Consider the following 25806-nt stretch of genomic DNA (forward strand, 5'->3'; position numbering starts at 1 on the left):
AATTTAAAATTTTCTATTCAAAATTATTTTTAAATATGTTAATAAAAAGTAAAATAGAATAATATAAATAAAAAATATTTTTAATATTTTTTTAATAAGATAAAACAGAGAGAGAGAGAGAGAGATATTAATTGTGACAAACACGCCATCTTGAAGTAACATTTCCAAACTGGTTGAGAACATTCTTCTTTGATCATTAAATCAACAAAAACGAATTGTTGAGAAATCTACAATATCGACAGTAATCTTCATCTCATTTACAAATTTACTCTAAGTTTCCTAAAATTTAACATTCGATGGTAATGTTGAAAAAATATTATCAATTAATGATAATAATCCTTTTTGGTTTCCGTAAATTGTCGCTTCAAAAATGTGTTTCCACTTTATATTTATAAAAATCTGCAAAAATCTAATCAAACTAACCATATACGCGTCTCCTGTACATATTTTTTAAACTATGTTTTCTAAGATAATTTATATATTTTTACTTTCAACGTTCCTCGACATGGATATCCACTTTCAAAACCCATCTACATATATACTATGTTATAGATACCGAGTGTGATTGGTAACCTGTCTGACTCATCATGATTATTATTAAATATATATATATATATTTTTTTTTTTGCATAGAATTGTAAATGCAGCAATATTTCAGATGAACAAAAAGGTTGTAACTGCCATTTCTATACATAAAAAAAATAACGTTGCATAATGTACATGTATAGCAAATAAAAGAAAGAAGCGATGACATTGCAATCTCCAGAAACGTGTCACTATTCAAAAGCAAAAAAAAAAAAAAAAAAAAAAAAAAAAAAAAAATACAAAAGTGTCTTCAAGTTCAAGGTTATATTGTGAATAATATTGGCCACACTCTTTCGGAACTGACTTAGTTAAAGTATATACTAAGTGCGTTCGGATATCCAGGAATTAATTCTCATAATACAGAGATATTCAGAATATTCCTCCTAGGGATATTTTTTGACATTCTATCTTGACATATTTCTGAGATATTAAACCACGAAAAAAGTAATCCAAGGACTTCTCAGGGATATCCTAAATATCCCTGTGGTATGAAGGTATAGTGTATAAATTTTATTAAATATAAATTTGAATTTTTAATATATGTTTTTATTTTTTAGATGCAGAGAATTTCTTCGGATATTTCGAAATATAGGGACATTAGAAAATTAGGATATTATACGTATTTGGAAATAATGTTATCCAATATCCTCAGAAAATCTATACAGACATCCTTGGTCATCCTAGGAATTTCTATATAATTTCCTCGAACGAAATTAACGACCGTTGGATATCCTGAAGGATATCCTGAATAAGGGAATGCAAAAAATTATCATTTGAAAACCAAATCGTAACCAATTTTTGATTATCATTCTTTGAAGGAGGCGAAAGAAAGTAATAAATTTCAGAATATATTCTATCTACATCCTAGTTCTCAGGCTTTTGAAATTTAGGATATTCATATATCCTAAAACATACTATCTGATATTCTAAATTCCAAGAGCATTCACAATTATGTAGTCCGAAAGAATTAAGATATCCCTAGGATGTTCTGTGAAAATATCCGGATATTGTTACCCTCACAGCATCCGGATATTCAGAATATCTCTAAGGATATTATTTCTTTCGGGGAAAATTAAGGTATTTCAAGGACGTTCGAAGAGATATTCTAATTTTCAGAAACTTTTAGAACTTCCATATAGAATATTATGAAATATATCCGGTAAATTGTGCAACGATAAACAATTGGAGTTAGAAAACCAAATCGTAAATTTTTTACAAATGACAATTTTGCGCCTCTGTAAAACCCTTACGACAGTGGAAGTATCCGTATAAATATAGGATATTCCTAGAATGTCCTCGTTCATGGAACATCCCATAGGAATATCCTAGTTTCCCTGGACCATTTGCGGTATTCCCAGAACGTCCGTTGGATATCTTCGGGATGCTGTGATGGAAGTGGAAAAATATAAGTATTAGAAAACCAAATCGTAAATTTTTTACACTAGCAAAGTAAATTAAAAATTGTTATACAAAGGACAAAAAAAAAAAAATCGGAAATTTTGTATAAAATATAATTCCGGTGTTTTTTAAAAGTGATTGCTTCAATTCTCAAAGTGATTCTTTCTCTCTTGATATCGGATGAACTTCAGAACGGGAGAGAATTATCACACCAGGGTCTCTTTTTTTTTCCCTAATGTAATATCATATCCCAGTATGTCGATTGAGCAGCAGTGACAACGGTTGTCGTCGTCGTCGTAGTGGTGGTAACTGTCGCCAATGATAATTTATGTTAATGGGAGTTCATACACCGGCTGGGTCGACTATACGATTGCCAGGGCAGTCTGCAGGTCGTCGCGGCACTGTGCGGACGTTAACTTTCTCGTATATATACATATATATACACACCGTTACACCATCCAAAAGTTTTACCCAAACATTCACGTTTTGGATGCTGAGTTTCAGTCGGTATAGAGAGAATTTTGCACCCTTCCTCTCACCCCCACCCCACCCCCCTTCCTCTTCACCCCTCCTTCAAACATCCCTCAACTTTTAATATTCGAAATGGCGACGCCCAGCCTTGCCCTACGGTTACTTTTCAGCGCTCGACGCAGACTCAGATACTCACGAGTTTCGGGGCGCAGACAACCCAATGTACAGGTCATTCGAATCGGGAGTTCCTTTCAGACGTTCTTTTCCTTATTGAAGAATAATTTCTTTAATTTACCATTTTCTTTTTATAATTACGTATATATCAAGAATCAAAAAGTATGAAAACTATTTTACAAAACAAATTGTTATCAATAAGTTTCGAAAAATTCAAGTGAGATTTTAATGGGGTAAGTTATCACGATAAAGGTGTATTATTCAAAAAAAAAAAAGTGATATGAGTTGTTTTTTTTACATTTTGAAAAAAAAAACGTTTCACTTGGTGAGACATAATGTTTTTGTAATAGTTGCACTTAAAGTGTCACTAGAGTATACATTCAGTGGTGGCGCCATCAGTGATAAGGACCCAACTGTTTACGGGGGTTGAAAGAGGGTGGGTTTCATGACGCCGATCGATTTCAAGCAAAATATACGCGAACGAATTTTTTCTTTTTCGTGAACTGATTTTGAAAACAGTGATTCTTTTCACTATTCTTTTCAATTTTTAAATTTAGTATCGTTTTTTCATTAAAAAAAAAAAAAAAAAGAAATTCGTTTATTTCATAAAAATTATTAAACTAAAAATTATAGAATTCATAAATTTTTACTAAAAGAAATATTAAAAATTTTTTTTTTATATAAATAATTTGTTTAAAATAATTTATTTTTAATTTCAAAGAAGGGAAAAATTTTTTTTTCCCGAAAATAGTTTTTCGATTTAGAATTGAAATATTTTTCTGTCACGAGAATATATATAAGAAAAATAGTTGTAAAATTTCGAGGAAAAATCTGCCGTTAGAGAAAGTTTTAGGGTCTTTGTGATGGCCGGTTCTGTTATATATTCTATATGGAGGGTGCCATTCATTTCAGGGTTGTCCGTGCTGAGATGAAGGACATGCGCAATATGATGTAAGCGACTCCATGATTTTATCCCTTATAGCGGTCTTTGTTCAAAAAAAAATAATTTTTTTTTCTCAATCTTTAGAGAAATAATAATTAATATTTGTATTTTTTTCCACATTCACTTAATAATCTTTAAAAATATTTTAATTTTTTTGTCTCAAATTCAAATTAAAGTGTATTGAATTTTGTTTTATATTTCTTTTTTTAATGGTATAGGAAAAAAAAATCTTTTTTCTTTCATTGTTAAAGGGGGTTTTTATTTAAAGAAAGGACAATATTTTACGCAATGAAAAAAAAGTGTAGTGGGCAAAGCATATACTTTCCACACTGAAAAAAACATCACAGTGGGCAAAGTAGATACTTTTTGCACTGAAAACATTGCAGTGAGCAATGTAGATACTTTCCGAACTGAATAATATCGTAGTAGGGCAAAGTAGATACTTTCCATACTGGAAAACATTGCAGTGGGTAAAGTAGAAACTTTTCGCAAAGTATATACTTTTCGCATTGTTAAGTTTTTTCAGTACGCAAAATAGATACTTTCTGCACTAAAAATTATCGCAGTGCGCAAAGCAGATACTTTTTGCACTGTTAACTTTTTTCACTGAGCAAAATAGATACTTTCTGCAATGAAAAACCATTGCAGTTGGCAAAGTAGATATTTTTCGCACTACGTGGTGGAAAAAGGTTGTTTTGCGCTCTATTATAGTGGGCAAAGTACATATTTTTCGCACTACGTGGTCAAAAAAAGGTTGTTTTGCGCTCTATTATAGTGGGCAAAGTACATATTTTTTGCACTAAAAACAGTGCTCAAAATAGATACTTTCTGCACTAAAAACTATTGTAGTGCTCAAAGTAGATACTTTCTGCACTAAATGCTATTGCAGTGTGCAAAGTATCTACTTTTCGCACTAATAATTATTTTTTTATTAATTTATTTCTTTTATTTTACAAAAAAAAATTTTTTTTTTTTAACAGAAATAGTTTTTGATAAATTTTACTTCTACGATCGCGAAACAAGTTCTAAAGAGACACTATAATGCCAAATATAGTCTGAATTTAAAAATCTTATCGATTCGGCAAATCGGAGAATGGCGAATTCTATCAAATCAAGTTCGTAGAAACAATGGGACGAAACACACATAATTATATTTGTGTATTCTAACCGTATATAAAAGTAGTCTGTAGAGAGAGAAAAAGAGAGAGAGAGAGAGAGAGAAAGATAGCATATAGTAGATCGACCATGAGCCCAATCACAGACTCACTCCGCCCGCATTCCAGACTCCGACCTACCCATCGAGATGTATAAAAATTCTAAAACTAAACGTTCGCTTTGTTTCATTTCAAAAATGCTGTATATTTCTTAATATTTTTTTTTTTTCAATTCTTTCTATTGCGATACCAAATTACTATTAAAAAAGTTTCTATAAAAAAAACAAATTTTTTCCCTTTTATGTAACTGAAAAAATCAAAATTGAAGTTAATAATAAAAAAAAGTTTAAATATTTTTCTAAAAGTGGGTTTTAATTTAAAATTAAAAAAAAATAGTTACAATCTAATTTTTATGATTTTAAAAATTTATGAAATTTTATTTTAACGATTATAGAATGTTTCAAGGTTGAAGCAAAATGTTTCTATGATAATAAAAATATTATTATGTTGATAAAAAGGTGTCAGTATATTGATAAATAATTTGTTTTATTCAATTTTTATAGCACATAAAATTATTTTGCAATATTCATTATTCAATTTTTTTTTTTTGCCATTGTATATTAAAAATTTACATTTTATTGTTAGTATATAATAAAATTTACATTTATTGTTGGTATAAAAATTCACGTTTATTCTTAGTATTAAAATTCATATTGTTTGTATTAAAATTAACATTTATTGTTATTCCCTCACAACACAAGGATATTCAGGATATCCCTGGGACGTCCTGGGGATATCCATTTGCTTTTGGCGATTCGGATATCCCTAAGATATCCTCTGGATATCCATGGACATCTCTAAGATATCCCAGGGATATCCAAACCGCCGAAAACAAATCGATATCCCCAGGACGTCCCAAGGATATCCTGAATATCCTTTTGTTGTGAGGGTTGACTTATTCAATAAAAAAAAAAATTTATTAATAGAAATTTTGTATTGTTACTTTTTTGTATTTTATATATAATAATTTTTTTTTTTTTTTTTTTAATAAAGTACCTTAAAAAATGTATAATAAAAAATAATAAATTTGTTGTAAAATTTTAATTTGCATATACTTAAGTAATAAATGTGAGGATAACAGTAAGGAGAATTTACATTTTTTAGTAATGTATTTTCCTCGCATGAGCGCAACATAGTATACACACATTTCTTAATGAGTTGAGAATAAAATTATGAAAAATGATCGTGAAGCTTCCATTATCTTGTGAATAACACGAGTAGTTTTGTAAAACACTTATTAATTAGCTTGTTATTGACAGCAGTAAATCGATATATACGGATGTACACGCAGTATTATAGACAGGATGACGCGACAAAGTGGAAAATGATGGATGTGTTTTGATGTTGAAAGAGAAGCCAAACTGATTCTTTCTTGTTTCTTTAGTTTAGAATTTTTGGGGATGTTTGCTTTCATATCTCAATCTGTTTAGTGTATAACATACTTTTAAATTACATTGTCATGCCCTCTCTCAATAAATATATATATATATATATAAGTTTTTAATATTCCATCCGTCAAAATTTTTCACCATAAAAATTTTTTTTAGGAATTTTTTTTTTAATACTCATTTAATTGTCATTAATATTAAAAAAAAGGAATTAATATAAATTAAAATTTTCACACAATTTTTCTCTATTAACATTTTTATGATTTAAAACAAATTTATTATTATTATTATTATTATTAAAATTTTAATTAACTGATTATAAAAACTTATAAATTTTACTTAATTGACTAATTACAAAAAAAAAAGTTGTAATTGGAAAATTCTTGTTTGAAATTTATTTATTTTTTTTTAAGACGCGGATAAAAAGAGTAATGTTCTAAATTTACGGATTTCATTAATTCAATGTATATTTGATGATATAAAATTGCTCTCCGTTATATAAATTAACACATTTCCGCAAGAAATGACGTCACTTGGTTTATTCTGTTCTCTGGAGATGAAATGAATGCTAGTTAGCTGTTCTTGTATTGTCTGCCATGTGGTTAGACGCATTCCCACAAGTTTGTTCAATCAACGCAAAACTTTGTATAAACTTAAATTCTGAGTGTGTGTGTGTGTGTTTTATTACTATTTATATAAAATCGAGAGATTTAGATTGAAAAATTTTCAAAATAAACTACTATAAATATTTTTTTTTAAAAAAAAGGGAAAATGTGAGTTTTTTCCAAACTTTTGTGATATTTTGGAAAAAAAAAAAATTTTTAATATATTTACGGAAAAAAATATTTACTTGAAATAGCGAAAAGTTTCACTGGAATAGCGAAAGATATAATTGAAACAAGTAAAACTTTTATTACTATATAGTAAAACGTCTTGCTGTTCCAGGTAAATATTTGTTCCGTGTTTTTTTTTTTTTTTTGAATTTTGTAAAACTATCAAATTAATTGAAAACGAATTAGCCTTTTTGAAGAACTAAATTTTTAGTAGATAAAAGTCGGGTAAAAGTCCGCTAAAAATTCCCTAAAAATCCGCTGATAGTCCGCTAAAAGTTTGACAATTCAGAACAATTTTTTTTTTTTTTAAACACAAATTTTAAGCTGATAGAAGTTTGGTGACATTCTGTTAAAATTCCGCTGATAGTCCGCTGATAGTCCACTGAAAGTCCGCTGAAAGTCTGACAATTCAAAACGAATTATATTTTTTGAAAATCAAATTTTTGAGCTGATAGAAGTCTGTCGAAAGTCTAGTGAAAGTCCGCTAAAATTTCCCTAAAAATCCGCTGATAGTTTTTTTTTTTCATTTTTAATTTAACACAAAATTATTATTATTAAAAAAAAATAATAATATTTCTCTCTTTTCTTCATCGATGGAATGAAAAATATTTTCAATCTTTTTTTTTAATTTAAATTTTCAGCAATTTAGGGAGAATTTTTTTTTTCTTTTTTTTTTTTTATTCTCAACAAAAAGTTATTGTGTATACAAATTGAAAGTGTTTTATGTGAAATTGAGAGTTGCCATTACATGACTGTTCAGTTCAGCAAAATTTGAGGCGCAGGTAACAGGCCTTTGCTTGTTAACGAAACTGGAATATAATGGCGACCACGTGACCTTGAAGAATTTGATTGCCATCGACAAAACCCAATAGAGTATTTCCAAATTCGTTTCATAGTCCCTTTTTTTTAGGATTTTTAAAATTTTACAAACTGAATTACATAAAAAAAAAAAAAAAAAAAAAAAAAAAAACTTTTCAATTCAAAAACTAAATTATGCTTTATTAAAAAATTAAAAACAAAACGTTTTTGTTTAAAAACTGAAACGGGGGTAAATTTTTCCAAAAAAAAAAAAAAACGGGGTAATATTGACATGAAACATTTTATGATCATAATTAGTAATAATAATAATAATAATTATTATAATTATTATTATTATTATTATAAAAGCAATATATTCAGTGATGAGTAAAGTGTTTAATAAAAATAAAATGTTTCGTTTATTTTAATTTAGTAAAAAAAAAAAAAAAATTGCGAACATTATTTTTAGTTACCATTTGACTATAGCTTAGTGGATTTCATTTCAGAAGCGTATAAAATGGAACGGATGGAGGGGAACTTTTGATGAAGGGCAAGAGGAAGGGAAAAATGCCGGCTGGCAAGCAGATGGTTGCTCCGTTTATTGGTTTATTCTATGTCCAACCCAACTAAAGTTCTTTTGTGTTGGAGAGAGAAAGAGAGAGAGAGAGTGAAAAACTTTTTACACAAGAGAGCTCAACAACCAGCATCACCAACGACAATGTTTCGCGCCATCGAGAAACGACCAAGGGAGAGAAGTTCATTCACAAGAGAGATGTGCATGTAAGTTATGGCGTAAAACGAGTTGCAATATATATATATATATATATATTGCAATCCCTCGAAATATGCGTCTGATTTGATAACAATCCGAAGGGTCAGAAAAAGATCCATTTGTAAATTGGAAAGTAATATGTTTTCTAATTTTAAACAAAAAAAAAAATTTTTTCTTTTATTTTTTTGCCATTTTTTCTATTTTCTGACGGAATACATTTTTTTCTTAATTCCGCCAAAAATTTAACAGACTATTAGCAGACGGTAATCCGTTAAAATTCAGCAAACTTTTAGCGGACGGCAATCCGCTTAATTTCAGCAGACATTCATTGGACGGAAATTAGCGGAAGAGCAGCTTTTTTTTAATAGACTTTCACTAGCCCAAAAATTTTCAGACATTAAGTAGACAGAAATCAGCTAAAATTTCAACAAACGTTAAGTAGACAGAAAATTTTTTTTGCTAAAATTCAACAGATTTTAAGTAGACAGAAATTTTGCTAAAATTGCAACAGACAATAAGCAGACAGAAATCTGTTAAAATTTAACAGACTTTCAGTGAAGAGAAATTCATTAAAATTCAGCAGAATTTTATGCGAACAGAAATTAGCTGAAGTTCAGCAAACTTTCAGTATAGATATATATTTAACAGGCAAAAATTAGCTAAAATTCATGCTGACAGAAATTAGCGGAAATTCAACAGTTATTTAACAGACAATAGTTTGGCTAAAAATTTTGCTGACTTTTAATAAATATAGAAATCCGTTAAAATTGAACAGACTTTTAGCAGACAAAAATATAAAATTCATTATACTTTTAATAGACGGAAAGCCGCGCTTAAATTCAGCAGAATTTTAGTAGACAGAAATCCGCTAAAATTCAGCATACTTTCAACGGGCAGAAATTAGCTGAAGTTGAACAGAATTTTAGTAGACAGAAATCCGCTAAAATTCAGCATACTTTCAGCGGACAAAAATTAGAGGAAGTTCAACATTTTTTTAACAGACTATATATGTATATGTAGTTGGTTAAAAATATGCAGACTTTTAACAGACAGAAATCCTATAAAATTCAGTATACTTTTAACAGACAGAAAGCCGCTAAAATTCAGCAGAATTTTAGTAGACAGAAATCCGTTAAAATTCAACATACTTTCAGCGGACAAAAATTAGCGGAAGTTCAACAGTCTTTTAATAGACAGAGTTAGTTAAAAATATGCAGACTTTTAACAGACAGAAATCCATTAAAATCGAATAGACTTTTAGCAGACAGAAATCCTATAAAATTCAGCAGATTTTTAATAGACGGAAAGCCGCTAAAATTCAGCAGAATTTTAGTAGACAGAAATCCGTTAAAATTCAGCATACTTTCAACGGGCAGAAATTAGCTGAAGTTGAGCAGAATTTTAGTAGACAGAAATCCGCTAAAATTCAGTAGACTTTCACCAAACAGTCGGCTATAAAAGTTTTTGGACTTTCAGCCAAAATTTATTGAATTTTTGGATATTTTCCAAAGTTTTCAAAATCAACTATATCAACTATAATTACAAAAAAAAAGGACTTTTACTCATAAATTATTTTATTTCAGAGATGATAACCATAATGAAAGAAATAGAGGAAATAGGCACTCTAGACACTTCTGACAAGGCAAACGAAGCAGTATTAATGTGGAAAATTATATGCTCAGGGGAAAGCAACGCAAACTTAAAACGACGTCGGTTTTGGCGTCGCAGTTTCATATACATATATATATGTATATAAGCCGAATAAAATGCGTCCATAATGGCGTCTTTCGTTGGACGTCGACGGATCGATAAAGGGGGACTCATGGTCTACAAAACCTAAAAACCACCCCTTTATTACACCCCTCAGTTACTTTTGCCACCAGTCGTAGAAAGCATCTCGCAATGGATTAACATCTCTCTCTTTCTCTCTCTCTTTCTATCTCTCTTTCTCTCTCTCTCTCTTTCCCAAGGGAGGAAATTATATACAAACACAAAATAAGGTAAGTGCGTATATGGTTCTTTTGTGAAAAATTTTTCAAAAGTAAAATTTTAAGCTTAAATTAAGTTGTGTGTTTTGACTTTCAGCAGAAGTCAACGATTCCTGTCAAACAACAAACAAAAATTTCCAAAGATTTTTGAAGACACTTTTAAAGAAGGATTAGGATACATTTAAACGCATTTGCATGGATTTATCTTTATATTTAAACTCCCAAGTGAGACTAATTTGCCGCTGAGAATATCTCTTGGGGGACTGGTTTTTCATGCGGTATAAGAAGAAGAAGAAGAAGAAGAAGAAAAAAAATTAGCCTAATCCTCCAGGGATTACAAAGGTAGTTGTCCGCTCGAGCGAGCATGGTCGGTAAAGTCAATGTTTTCACGGCCCAAAGAAGGCGGGAAAAGATTGGGTGATGTTTCTGTTTTTCTAACTCTCTCTATATATATATATATACACACCTCTAAAACCCAGTCGGTATATATATATACACACTGGTTGCTAATTTTTCATGAAAAGAAAGATATACGCTTTCTTATAATGAGATTATAAGAAGGAGAAATTTTACAATTTCAAAGGGTTAAGGGTTCTTATCTTTCGAGAAACAAAAAAAAAAAAAAATTTTAAACAGGCAAAATAGTGAAATTTTTTTTTTTTAATTTTGGAAATTAAATTAGAATTTAATTTTTAATTATAAATTTTGTGAATTTTTATAGGTTTTTCATTAGAAAGAATTAAAAAGATATTAAATTTTAGTTTAGTTAGTTTTAGTAAGCTAAAAATTAAATTTTGAGCTTCCTTTCTAAATTTTAGTTAGTAAAAATTTTAACTAATTTGAATTAGTGACTTTTTTTTGCATTTGAATTAGTTTAATTTTATTGATTCAATAGTAAATCATTTTTTTTTTACTATTAATTAATAAAATTTTTGCTAATTCAAAAGCAAAAAATTAGTTACTAATTCCAATTAGTTAAAATTTTTACTGTTTAAAATTTAAGTTAAATTTTACTAATTTGATAGTAAGGATTTTTTTTTACTATTAATTAATAAAATTTAACTAATTCAAAAGCAAAAAATTAGTCACTATAATTCAAATTAGTTTAAATTTTTACTAATTTAGATTTAAAATAAATTTTATTAGTTCATAGTGGAAAAAATTGTACTTTCTAGATCTAAATTAGTCACTCTTGACTAATTTACGCCTTTTCGTTTATTAAAGGAATTAGTAAACGTTTTTACTAGTTTTTAGTCACAAATTGACTAACTAAAAGTAGAAAACAACTTATTAATTTTGTAAGGCTACTATTTTAATTAGTAAACTTTATTAAATAAAATAGTAATTTTCTATACTATCAATTAGTTAATTTTTTGACTACAAAATAGTCAATTTTTTTTTTACTATAAATTCGTCAAAACGGTTAATAATTTATTTAATGTACGAATCGGAGCACTTGACTACAAATTAGTCAATTTTTTTTTACTATAAATTAGTCAAAACGGTTAATAATTTATTTAAGTAGTTAAAAAACAATTTTTCCATTGAACTAGAATAAATATGAAATTAGCACTTAGTAAATTAAATCTGAAGTAGTAAAAATTGTAACTAATTTAAATTAGTGACTCTTTTTTTGCTTTTGAATTAGTTAAATTTTACTAATTCGATAGTAAACAATTTTTTTTTTTACTATTAGTTAATATAATTTTACAAATTCAAAAGCGAAAAGTCACTAATACAATTTAATTAAAATTTTTTACTAATTGAAATATTTAGAGAGTAGCAAGCAAAAAGATTTAGTTTTGAACTTAGTAAGCTAAAAATTTAAATTTTCAGCCAATATATAAAATTGCTAATTACTTTCATTATCGTTTCCAAAAATGTTACGAAATTTTTTTTTTTGTACAACAATATATTCTTAAATTTAGAATATATGTTCTTATCTTAAGAGACACTAAATTTAAGAATAAATTATATTCAAATATTTTTGAATAGTTGACAGAAGCAAATTTTTAAATTGTAGAATTTTCTTTTCGTTTATAACATTTTATTTTATTAGAAATAAATTTTTTTTATTTTTCATAAAAATTGTTGAAAGTTCTTTCAATTTGAAATGTCAGGTTTTTTTAACACCTTTTATATTAAGAATCTTATCTTTATCTTAAGACAATAAACAATAAACTATTGCTTAAATCTCGAAACGCGTAATACCAGTATATTGATTAGAATTTTAATTTTTTTTCTTATTTTTTAATTTGAAGGTATTAAACATATATGGAAAAAAAATCTTTATCTGGAACAACGATATGTCTCTCTAAAATAGCGAAAACTATCGGTGATTTAGAGAAACATATCGATTATTCAGATAAAGAATTTTTTCCATGTATGAAATGAATTTGATACCTTCAAATTGAATGTTTTTAATGTTTATTTATTATAAACGAGACTTTCTTTATAATATAAATGATATATTATAACATTATAACATTATATATTATTACATTATAATATATACTATATATATATTAAATTTATATATATATATATATAATTTACAGTTGAATATTATCATTTGTAACACTCGATGATCGATATCGGATTCATAGCACAGTGTCAAAGATAAATTGATAGAAGAGTCAAGTAGATAAATGCTTCATAATGGCATATCTTTCTCTTAAATTTTTTTTTTTGTTTTTTTTTTTTAACGAAGTAAATCAATTTGTTCGATTAAACGAAGAATTTAACCGCCCACGTTGTGTCATCAAGTAATTAATTGCCCCCCAGAGACTTCAGATAAGGAGGAACAAATCCTTTTATATATATTTCATAAGAATTCATTTGATGGTGCAATTGCACAAGTTTTCCCCACGTATATATATATATATCTTTTCTATCACTTTAAAGCATTTTTTTCGACATTTAAAAAAAATTTATAATCTCTTATATATACTATATTTTTAGTATTTTATACTATATTATATATAATAAACTTTATTTTACAATATAATAAAAATTAATTTTGTTTTAGAATTAAATATACGCAAAGGATATGCAGAAATGATAATTTGAGCCAAAAAAAAAATGATTTTTTCATTTATTTTTTTTTCCAATAATTGAAAAATTAATGAAGATAATATTTATTCAATTATCTGAATACAAAAAAACAAACCGAATATAGAATGAGGTAAGAATTTTTTTTATATATATATATAGAAACAAATAAATTAATTAACTAAAACTATTTCGAATAAATAATAATTTTTAGGAAAATTTACACTGTTTTCTTGAAGATGTGTAAACTGATAACAATATTTCGGATAAAATTATGTTTTTAATACAAATATTGGTATCAATTTGTTGTAATTTGATACCTTTAAATTATAGTGAATTAATTAATTAATCTGTCCCACTTGGAAAGATTCCCCGGAAAGTGACCCCCCCCTGGAGGTTCTATCAGAATTCCGCCGGAATTTCCAACGTAATTCCGTCAGAATTCCATCGGAGTTTCAAAGAATTTCCGATGCGATTCCGAACGGAGTTCCGACGAAATTCCGATTGATTTTTTTTCCAAAATTTTTAGAGTTCTAATTTCGGTGAAATTCCGTCAGAATTCCGCCGGAACTTCCAACGTAATTCCATCGGAATTCCATCGGAGTTCCAAAGAATTTCCGATGGGATTCCGAACGGAGTTCCGATTGATTTTTTTTCCAAAATTTTTAGAGTTCTAATTTCGGTGAAATTCCGTCAGAATTCCGTCGGAATCCCAAAGGAAATTCTTTGGAATTTCCGATGGAATTTCCGATGGAATTACGTTGGAAGTTCCGGCGGAATTCTAATAAAACCTCCAGGGGGCACTTTTCGGGGAATCTTTCCAAGTGGGGTTATACCTTATGGGGTATTTCACGAAAAATTGTCTATTAAAATTTTTTTTTTGACTGAAACATTTTTGTTCAAAATCTTAATAAAAAAAAAGGCAAATTGTGTCATTTGCATAATTTTTGTAATTATTTTGCTACTTTTCTTTTATAAGAATTTATTTTTATTTTTTCTTTTATTCTTACTCTACATTGAAAAAAAAAACAATTTATTTGATTCAAATACTCGATTACTTCACTATTATCAAATAAATATTTATTTGTATTAAATATATAATTATTATTTGAGATGGTATATTTGTTTCAAATACAGAAATTATTGGTTCATAAATACAATTTATTTAATTCAAAATAAAAATTATTTGATTCAAGTATAACTATTTATTTGATACTCAAATAATCGAGTATTTGAATCAAATAAATTTCTTGTTCATTTTATTTTGTATCAATTATATTTTTCATAAATAAAATAAATAAAAATTTTTGAAGAACGTTCCAGTCAATAAAAAATATATTGAAAGAAAATCCCATGTGTGGAATTTCCTTTAAATAAATTGTATAATTATTTACTAAATTAAAAAAAAAAAAAAACTAAAAAATGCAAAATTACAGGTTCAAAAACAAAAGGAAAATATTATTTCGTATATATAAAGTTTGGAGAGGAAGAAATATAATATGAAAAGCACAGTGGCCAAGTGACCTGAACTAATGCAATGTGTCGGTGTATATATATATATATTTATACTGACAGACAAAATAGGAATAAAAGAAGTTGTATCCGCTAACAATAAGAAGAGAACGCGTCCTTGCCACAATCAGCTGTGTCATCCTTGGTCCGTTAACGCTCAGATGGTTCGCGTATCAATCACTATCGGTAGTTCAGGTGATCGTTCAGGTGTGTAAGATAATCACGCTGCCCCAAGATAACCTCAACCGATAAATATATATATATATATAGCACACGAACTCTTATCTGACAAAAGATTTATCTTCAAAATTTAACCTGCATTTTGAAAATTAGACCATCGCCTAATCATTCAGGTATTATAAGCCAAATCAATGTTGTCTATATATTCTGAAAATCATCATTGTCTACTTTGTCAAAAAAAAATTCTCAACTTTTTCTCGCATATCATTTTTTTTTTTTTTTTTTATCTATTTGATGACAATTCGAAAGAAGAATTTTTTGATCAGTTTACAGTGGACCGTTCTAATTTTCGAAAATATTAATTAGAAGGTAGCATTTTTGTAATTCATTTTCGAATTTTTGATACATTTTTGATACATTGTAATTTTTTGGATAATTAATTACAAAGTTAGCATTTTTGCAATTCATTTTTGTTATTTTTCAATGCAGTAGTATACAGTGGACCGTTTCAATTTTCTGGAATTAAAAAAGCAGTAGGATTTTTGTAATTAATTTTCCAGAAGATTAGAATGATCTACTGTAAATCACTGATTCAAAATTTTCCGATAAATGATTTACAAAACTGGCTACCTTTTGTAATTAATATTACAGAAAATTTAAATCAGTGTTTTACAGTGGATCATTCTAATTTCTTGGAAAATTTATTACCAAAAAGGTAGCATTTTTTAAATTTATTGTTGGATCAATAGTTTACAGTGGATCGTTTCCATTTTCTAGAATTACAAAAAGATAGCTTTTTTGTAATTCATTTTCGAATTTTTGATCCGTGGTTTACAGTGGACCATTGTAAATTTTTGGAAAAATAATTACAAAAGTTAGCATTTTTGCAATTCATTTTTGAATCAATGGTTTACAGTGGATCGTTTCGATTTTTTGAAAAATTAATGACAAAAAAGTAGTATTTTTGTTATTTTTGAATGCAGTAGTATACAGTGGACCGTTTCAATTTTCTGGAATTTACAAAAGCGGTAGGATTTTTGTAATTAATTTTCCAGAAAATTAGAATGATCCACTGTAAATCACTGATCCAAAATTTTCCGTTAAATGATTTACAAAACTGGCTACCTTTTGTAATTAATATTACAGAAAATTTAAATCAGTGTTTTACAGTGAATCATTCTAATTTCTTGGAAAATTTATTACCAAAAAGGTAGCATTTTTTAAATTTATTGTTGGATCAATAGTTTACAGTGGATCGTTTCCATATTCTGGAAAATGAATTACAAAACAGTACCAATTTTGTAGTTTTTAAATGCAATAGTATACAGTGGACCGTTTCAATTTTCTGCAATTACAAAAGCGGTAGCATTTTTATAATTCATTTTCGACTTTTGGATTAGTAGTTTACATTGGACCATTCTAATTTTTTCAAAAATGAATTACAAAAAGGTAACATTTTTTAAATTACTTTTTACAATGGATCTTTTTTATTTTCTGAAAAATGAATTGAAAAAAGTAGTATTTTTGTAATTTTTGAATGCAGTAGTATACAGTGGACCGTTTCAATGTACAAAATGGAAAAAAGTAGAATTTTTGTAATACATTTTAGACTTTTGTATTAGTAGTGTACAGTGGACTTTTTCGCAAAGTGAATTACAAAAATACCACCAAATTTTTAATAACAAATGAATATCAACTGTAAAGCACTGGTCCATTGTAGAAGATGCAACATATTCTAAACCAAAAATTGATTTTACTATACCTACTTTAAATGAAAAAAAAAAAAAAAATTATTTACAGAAAAAGGAAAAAACAATTAACACACTGGGCCAAGAAAGAAAAGCAGCGAAAAAAAAATAATTGGAAATGGAAAATGTGCGCGTGAGAGAAGGCCCAGTTAATGCTCTACATCTACCCTGTAGATCCGAATTTGTTTGATAACAGGCGACAAATTCGGTTCTAGAGAGGTTTGTGTGGTGCATACAATGCTACAATGGTCTCGTACAATGTACAATGCTCTCAAGGCACAAAAGAAGAATTCAAAATGATGATTCGAAATTGAAGAATATGCAACACACACACACACATACACACACCCTTTTAAGAAAATCGATTAATCAATGACTCTTCCACATTATATTTATAGACTATTGTAATAATTATCAATCCTCATTCATAATATTATGATTCATTGATCTATATTCTATTCAATAGCAATATTAATTTTCAATAATAAATGCAGCAAAAAAAATTAAACTATTTTTACTAATTAAATAAAAATTAATTTAATTGAAAAACTATTACAATTGATAATAACAAATCATAAAATCAAAAAAAAATTTTTTTAATATACAATCAAAAAAGTGACAATGAAAATTTTTTCAATCTGTTCAAAATCAATTTGTAGATAGTGAAAAAATATACTTGTGAAAATTATTCTATAACTTTATTTCTAATTTACCATATACACAAAAAAAAAACAAGTCAGATTTAATAACAAAATTTACAAAAACAAAAATTATACAGAGTAAATACTATAGAGAAAAATACTAATTTTTATTTACGAAAAAAATTAATAAACCCAAAGAAGGGAATTTTTATATAGTCAAAATAATAATTCTGGAAATGAAAATCAATTTTTTCAATCGGTTCAAAATCAATTTTCTAAAAAAATGTATACTTTTGAAAATAATTTATTTAATTTATTTCTACACAATTTACCAAATAAAAAATAGAAAAAAATGTGAAAAAATCCAAATGTTTTAGATTTAACAACAGAATTTACAACAAAAAAAAAAGAAATTATACAGAATAAACATTTAAAGAAAAAGAAATTAATTTTTATTCCCCCAAAAAAATTAATAATTCCAAGTGAAAGAAAAATTAATTTAAATTCATCAACTGATTTATTTGAAAAAGTAAAATACCCAATCAGAAAATAAGAAATATTGAAAAATAGAAACAAAAAAAAAACACACACACACAAAAATAATTTAAGATTTCAGTATTAATGGTGGGTTATAAGATCACTTGAAAGGAAAGAAAAATTGATGTAGAAATAAATATCTTTGCTAGACAGGTATTCAAGATATTTTTTTTTTTTTTTTTTTTATTTAATATTATAACTTTCCCTTGGATCGTATATTAACAGAGGTTTACCTTCGTTCTCCAAAGACTTTCCACTGTAGGGGAAAAATTAAAAATGCAATGAAGAAAAAAGAAGAAAAAAAAGAAGATGAAAAAAATATCAAAGAAGAAAACCATTAATTTTGTGGAGTCGGTTGCATCCGTGACGAGGTGCTGCCAATGATGAACCGAGTTATATGACTTGTGACCCATTGCACATCTCCTGACACATGTCCGTTATATACCTTTACAGACATATTTTCTCTCTATATATATATGTATATCTAACTGAGAAGAATAGTTGCCCAATGAAGAATGTTAAATAAAATATATATAAAATTACACATTGAATAAAAAATAGACAAAAAAAAAATTTCGAAAATCAATTTTGCTTTAATGAAAAAAAAAAGTTTTTGTCAGAATTTGATTTAACTGAAAAAAAATTTATTTGTTTCAACTACAGAAATTATTGGTTTAAATACAATTTCAATTCAATTATTTGGTTCAAGTACACCCAAAAAACATTGTATATTTCTCTCACAGCCTAATAATTATTTATTTGATGCAAGCAAATATTTATTTGATTCAAATAAATTTTAATTTGATTCAAATAAATATTTATTTGATTCAAATAAACATTTATTTGATTTAAATAAAAAAATTTATTTTCGCCAAATAAATGGGATTCAAGTAAATATTTGTTTGATTCTAGTAAATATTTGCTAGATTCTATTAAATATTTGTTTGATTCTAGTAAATATTTGCTTGATTCAAGTAAATACTTGTTTGATTCTAGTAAATATTTGCTAGATTCTAGTAAATATTTGTTTGATTCTAGTAAATATTTACTTGATTCAAGTAAATATTTGGAATAACCAATATTTGTTTGATCCTAGCAACTATTTGCTTCATTTTAGTAAATATTTGCTAGATTCTAGTAAATATTTGTTTGATTCTAGTAAATATTTGCTTGATTCTAGTTAATATTTGCTTGATTTTAGTAAACATTTGTTTGTTTCCATTAAATATTTGGTTAATTCGAATAAATATTTATTTTATTCTAGTAAATTTTTGTTTCATTCAAATAAACATTTATTTGATTTAAATAAAAAATTTTATTTTCGCCAAATAAATGGGCTAGTAGGCTGTGAGACAAATATTCGTTTATATAATCCAAATATATTATATTTGATTCAAAAAAATTTTTATTTGATTTAAATAAAAAAAATTTATTTACGCCAAATAAATGGACTACTAAGCTGTGAGACAAATATACGTTTATTTAACACAAATATATTATATTTGGTTTAAATAAAACATTTCTCTGGGTGTTTAAATATATATATTGTAAACGATTATTTAAATCAAAAAATTTTTCTTTTTCAATGTAATTCCACGATTATTTTCAATAACCAGAAGTTATACAATATAAAATGGATCCAAAATTTTACTAAAAAAAAATTTTCCAAAAATTATACAGCAATTATGAAAAAAAAATAATTGAAATAGAAATTAACTTTTTCATTCAGATTTTTTTTTTCTCAAAAAAAAAACATAAGGTATATATAATAATAGATGCTTTCGATCTGGTATATATGTGAGCTCTTTAACCCTTCAATAATACCATAGATAGAATCATTAATCTTTAATCATGATCATAATAAAATGACATGTCAGTATAATGTTATGCAATGCTGATAAGTGTTAATGAAGTATATCTGTATATACAAGAGGTTAATTATATACTATTCTAAATTGCTTATATACTTTTTGTTCACAATCTGAGTATATATATATATATATATAATATAAATTTCGAATATAATGTAGTTTACGTAATTTTTGCTCGCAAAAAAAAAAAAAATAAAAAAATTCTTTTTTGTAAAAAAATAAAAGAAATATTTTTTTTAACATATATTATATTTTTACAATGAACTTCTTTTTATATATTGCCTAAATATTAAAATATATATTTTAATAAAGATATTTATTATTTTTATTTTATAAATTTTTGATTTTTTCTTTTAATTTTTTTTTTTTTTTTTTTTTTTTGACTATCTCACTGAATGAAAAATACGAGGTGTTTTTTATTTATAAATTTAAATTATAAAAATTTTAAATTTTTAACAAGTTAAAAACAATTAAAATTTTTTTTTTAAATGAAACATAGTTATTAAATAATAATAATGAACGCAAAAGTAATAATAATAATTAATCTAATATCATTAATCATTAGCACATATATATATATATATATCTCTTGCAAAATCTTCATTAGCTTTCATATATATTTTATATGCAGAAATTAATTAAAACTATTATTCATACTTTAAAAAAGTTAATTAAAAACAATCAATGAATTCACTTTTTTTGGGTTAATTTCTAGGATAGTTGAATTCGATTAATCATTATCCATATAATAATATTTTTTCTTTTTAGTATTTAGTAATTTAAAAACTATACAATTAATAATAAATTAAAAAAGTAGAGTTATGAAAAAAATATATAGTTATAGAAATGATAATTAATTTATTTTTAATAAATTTTTCAAATAAAGAAAGAATTTGATTGAACCAAATAAATTTTTAGTTGATTCAAATAAATATTTATTTGATCTAAATAAACGTTTGGTATTATATAACTGTAATAAATTTTTCGAATGTAGAAAGAATTTAATTGGACCAAATAAAAAAATTTGGTTGATTCAAATATAAATATTTATTTGATCTAAATAAACATTTGGTATACTGTAATAAATTTTTCGAATAAAGAAAGAATTTAATTGGACCAAATAAAGATTTGGTTGATTCATATATAAATATTTATTTGATCTAAATAAACATTTGGTATACTGTAATAAATTTTTCGAATGAAGAAATAATTTGAATGAGCTAAATAAAGTTTTTGTTGATTCATTAAAAAGTTTGGTTAACTGATGTATGATCATTTATTTGGTTGATTGAACCAAAAATTTGGTTGTTTCAAATAAATTTCTATCTGAAGTGGAAGTAGCTTACTTTTAAATATGTAAACTGAAAAAATTAATTGATTCAAATAATCGGTTAAATAAATATTTATTTATATCAAACAAATATTTAGTTGATACAAATAAATATTTATTTCTATCAAATAAATATTTATTCGTATTAACTACATATTTATTTGTTTCAAATAAATATTTATTTATATCAAGGAAATACTTATTTGTACCAACTACAAATAAATATTTATTTCTATCAAATAAATATTTATTTGTATCAATTACATATTTATCTGTATCAAATAAATATTTATTTATATCAAGGAAATATACTTATTCGTACCAACTACATATTAACTTGTATCAAATAAATATTTATTCGTATCACATATTTACTTGTATCAAACAAATATTTATTTGTATCAACTAATTATTTACTTGTGTCTAATAAACATTTATTTAAAAAATAATTTATTTAAATAAACTAACTTTTTTCCAGTGTATATATTTTTTTTTTTTGGTAAAAAAAAGGCTAATTTGTTTGCCTTTTAAAAACATTATTTGAAGAATAAACAAAAACCGATAAGAAATCTAATGTCTAATATACTTTATCATAATTCTTTACACTCAGAAAAAAATTCGTTTAAAGCAACCAAATTTTGCTTAAATTAACAAAATAAATGCATTAATATATACAGTTAACCAAACATTTGGTTGCATAAACCAAACGTTTATATTTAGCTTAATCAAATTTTTTCTTTGTTCAAAAAATTTATTAAAATAAACCAAACAGGTTATTTAGATCAAATAAATATTTATTTGAATTAAACAAATTTTGTTTGAACTAACCAAAAAATTGGGTAAATATAAAAAAATGGTACATTTGGTTCAAACATATCTTTTTTCTGCGAGTGCCACTAGAAACAATAAAGATTTTATTAAATTTCATGTATAATTTATAGAATCCTCTTTTATTAAAAAAAAAAAATACATTCAGAGAAATATATAAATTCAATCAAACGCCTAATAAATTCACTTCCCGTCGGAAAAAATCAATTAAAAAAAAAAGATCCATAATTTTTCTAAACTAAATTCTTTCTTGAGAAAAAAATTTTTTTTTTCTAAAACGCATCAAAAATCTCCCCTGATAAATAGAGTATAAAAATCGAAATATATTTTCAACGGTTATAATTCAATATAGGAAAAAAAAAATTTTTTTTTTTCAAAATATAAAGAATGGAATATATATATATATATATGTATATATATCCGTGAAAGAAGTGGTCATTCGTTATATATATATGTGATGTCGATCTTTGAACTTTCAATAATGGCGACGACAAACGGTACGAATATTACATATCCTTCAGCTTGTAAAGTGTTTGAAGCCGCGGCATGATCCTTGCGACTCAAGTCTAAATCCACATCTGAGTGTGTGAGAAGAAAACATAGCAAGATTAATGATTTACGTGACAAGAGAGCCATGAAGGGTGGGGGAGGTTGCCTGCCGACGGCGGCTGTTCAGAGGGGAGTCGCGAGAGAATGAGAGAGAAAAAGAGAGAGAGAGAGAGAGAGAGAGAGAGAGAGAGAGAGAGAGAGAGAGAGAGAGAGAGAGAGAGAGAGAGAGAGAGAGAGAGAGACTCAGCCTGCAGGAATAGGTTGCTTTCAACTTCACTTTTCTCACAAAATGCCTTCTCCAGACTCCATTCTTTCAAAAAACCTTCTACAACACGCGAAATTTCACCTAACATTTCAACAAAAACGTTAATCACAAATTTCATCTTCCATACTCTAATATTCTTTTTATCTCATATTTTATTTATTATTTTCCATTATTTATTTTCTATTTTTTATTGTATTTTTTTCTTCTATTTTTATTCAACTATTTATTTTTCCATAATTAATAATATTTAAAAATAATATTCATTAGTATATAAAAAGTGTCAATTTACCCCAATTTGGCTGATTGCTACGGGGTGAGCTCACCTATATATATATATATATATGTTTTACCACAAATAATAATATTCTAAAACAATATTAATTTAAAATATGGAATATGTAATTAAAGTGTCAATTTACCCCAATTCGCCTGATTATAAACACGGGGTGAATTGTCACAGTCATTAAAAATACACACCCAAAGAAGTATTTATTTCAATCTATATGTTTAGATTAGTTTAGCTATATATTTCCAAATTTTTTATTTTAGCAATGATCAGTTTTACCCCACTTTAAATGGGGTAATATAGTAATTATTTGTAAAAAAAATACAATTATTTAAAGATTTCGGTAAAATTGAGATTATACAGAAACATTCTATATATATATATATATATATGTATGGGAAAAGGGTAAGCGCTCTTTTGCACAAACAGAACAACCCCCACGGATTCGCGTCTCCGTGACTGATGACTTCTACTCTTCGATCACAGTTCGCAGAGCATCAGCAGCAACCCCTTGCCGCGTTTAAATGTTGCCACGCTCTAGGACACCATTTACATTAACTATATGCAATGGCACGTCCAACTGAAATCATGTTAATTTCAGATCAACAGTCGGTAACTTGTTCATTTTAATCTCTCAGATATTCATATCTTTACCCTTCAAAAAAAAAAAAAATAATAAAATAAAAGGAAAATTAATCATCAGTGTAATTTATATATATATATAACTACCAACTGCCAAGAGAGTGAATCTTATTTTTTTTTTTAGTTCCTCTCACATTATTTATATATTTTGATAACTTCAGTTCTCGGTTGTGATTTGACATTGTGTCTCTTTATTTTAGATATAATATAATGTACCATGAATTATGAACTTGAAATATTTTATACCGCATTCGTCTTGAAAAATTTTTATTACAAGTCATCGAATAAACTCCCGCAATGTCATCGTAATTTTCAGGCAAATATGTCATGAAATTTTGATATATTATTATAAACGATGATATAATATATATATATATATAATTTTCTAAATATCATTTTCATTCAAGAATCATACTCCCTGAATTAGTATATACTGTTGAGTTTAATTTAATTGTGTAGAAATTTATTTGGATTTTACAGAAATAATATATTCAATTTGACGCTGCACGACGTTTTGTATTACCGATAGTGAACGCTAGGAGCGCTACGTTCACATCACGTGGCTACTATATTAATTTAATATCAAAAACATAATTGCAAAATCTTCAGCTCAATTATTATTTTGCAACAAAATTTTTAGTATTGTACAAAAAATTAAAATTCAAAATATATTTTTTTTTAGTATTTTATTTTAAAGAATAAATTAACTTTTAATTTTCAAGTGTATACAAAACAGGAACCGTTGCTATGGAAAACGTTACTATGGTTACTGTTACTATAGGAACCGATGTTATGGTTACTGTTGCTATGGTTACGGTTGCTATTTGTTACGGTTTCTATAGGAACCGTTCCTATAGAAACTGTTGCTATATATGGTTACTGTTGCTGTGGAAATCGTTGCTACATGGTTATACTGTTGCTATAGAAACCGTTGCTATGGTTACGGTTGCTTTAGGAATTAACCGTGGCTATGGTTACTGTTACTATATAGGAACCTATGTTATGGTTACTGTTGCTATTGTTACGTTTTCTATAGGAACCGTTCCTATAGAAACTGTTGCTGTATGGTTACTGTTGCTATGGTTATGTTTTCTATAGGAACTGTTGCTATATGGAAACCGTTTTGCTATGGTTACTGTTGCTATAGGAATACCGCTACTATGGTTACGGTTGCTAGGGAAACCGTTCCTATGGTTACTGTTGCTATAGGAACCGCTGCTATGGTTACGGTTGCTATAAGAATCGTTGCTATGGTTACGGTTGCTATAAGAATCGATGCTAGGGTTACGGTTGCTTAAGGAATTAACCGTTGCTATGGTTACTGTTACTATATGAACCTATGTTATGGTTACGTTTTCTATAGGAACCGTTACTATAGAAACTGTTGCTATGGTTATGGTTTCTATAGGGACCGTTGCTAAAGAAACCGTTTTGCTATGGTTACTGTTGCTATAGGAATACCGATACTATGGTTACGATTGCCATGGAAACCGTTCCTATGGTTACTGTTGCTATAGGAACCGCTGCTATGGTTACGGTTGCTATAAAAACCGTTGCTATGGTTACGGTTGCCTAAGGAATTAACCGTTGCTATGGTTACTGTTACTATAGGAACCTATGTTACGGTTACTGTTGCTATGGTTACGGTTGCTATTGTTACGTTTTCTATTGGAACCGTTCCTATGGAAACTGTTGCTGTATGGTTACTGTTATTATGGTTATGGTTTCTATAGGAACCGTTGCTAAGGAAACCGTTGCTATGGTTACTGTTGCTATAGAAATACCGCTACTATGGTTACGGT

The 25806-nt window shown here is 26.8% G+C and overlaps 2 long non-coding RNA genes across 4 annotated transcripts in view; one reads left to right on the forward strand and one right to left on the reverse strand.

Moving 5' to 3' along the window:
- Nucleotides 1–25806, reverse strand: part of LOC127276874 (uncharacterized) — a 72483-nt gene that overhangs the window by 40343 nt on the left and 6334 nt on the right. The gene's annotated exons all lie outside the window — the stretch shown is intronic.
- On the forward strand, nucleotides 2656–17743 carry LOC127276873 (uncharacterized). 3 transcript variants are annotated; one of them, XR_007842272.1, is made up of 7 exons: nucleotides 2656–2861; nucleotides 8311–8584; nucleotides 10160–10576; nucleotides 10662–10906; nucleotides 13593–13748; nucleotides 15052–15480; nucleotides 17108–17743. It is a non-coding gene; the product is annotated as an uncharacterized LOC127276873 (long non-coding RNA). The 3 variants fall into 3 exon arrangements; XR_007842271.1 differs by having other exon boundaries at nucleotides 10665–10906; XR_007842273.1 differs by having other exon boundaries at nucleotides 10665–10906; nucleotides 15052–15334.

This window comes from Leptopilina boulardi, unplaced genomic scaffold (genome assembly GCF_019393585.1).
Source record: "Leptopilina boulardi isolate dan_hultmark-lab unplaced genomic scaffold, ZJU_Lbou_2.1 LbouV2_155, whole genome shotgun sequence".
Classification (NCBI taxonomy): domain Eukaryota; kingdom Metazoa; phylum Arthropoda; class Insecta; order Hymenoptera; family Figitidae; genus Leptopilina; species Leptopilina boulardi.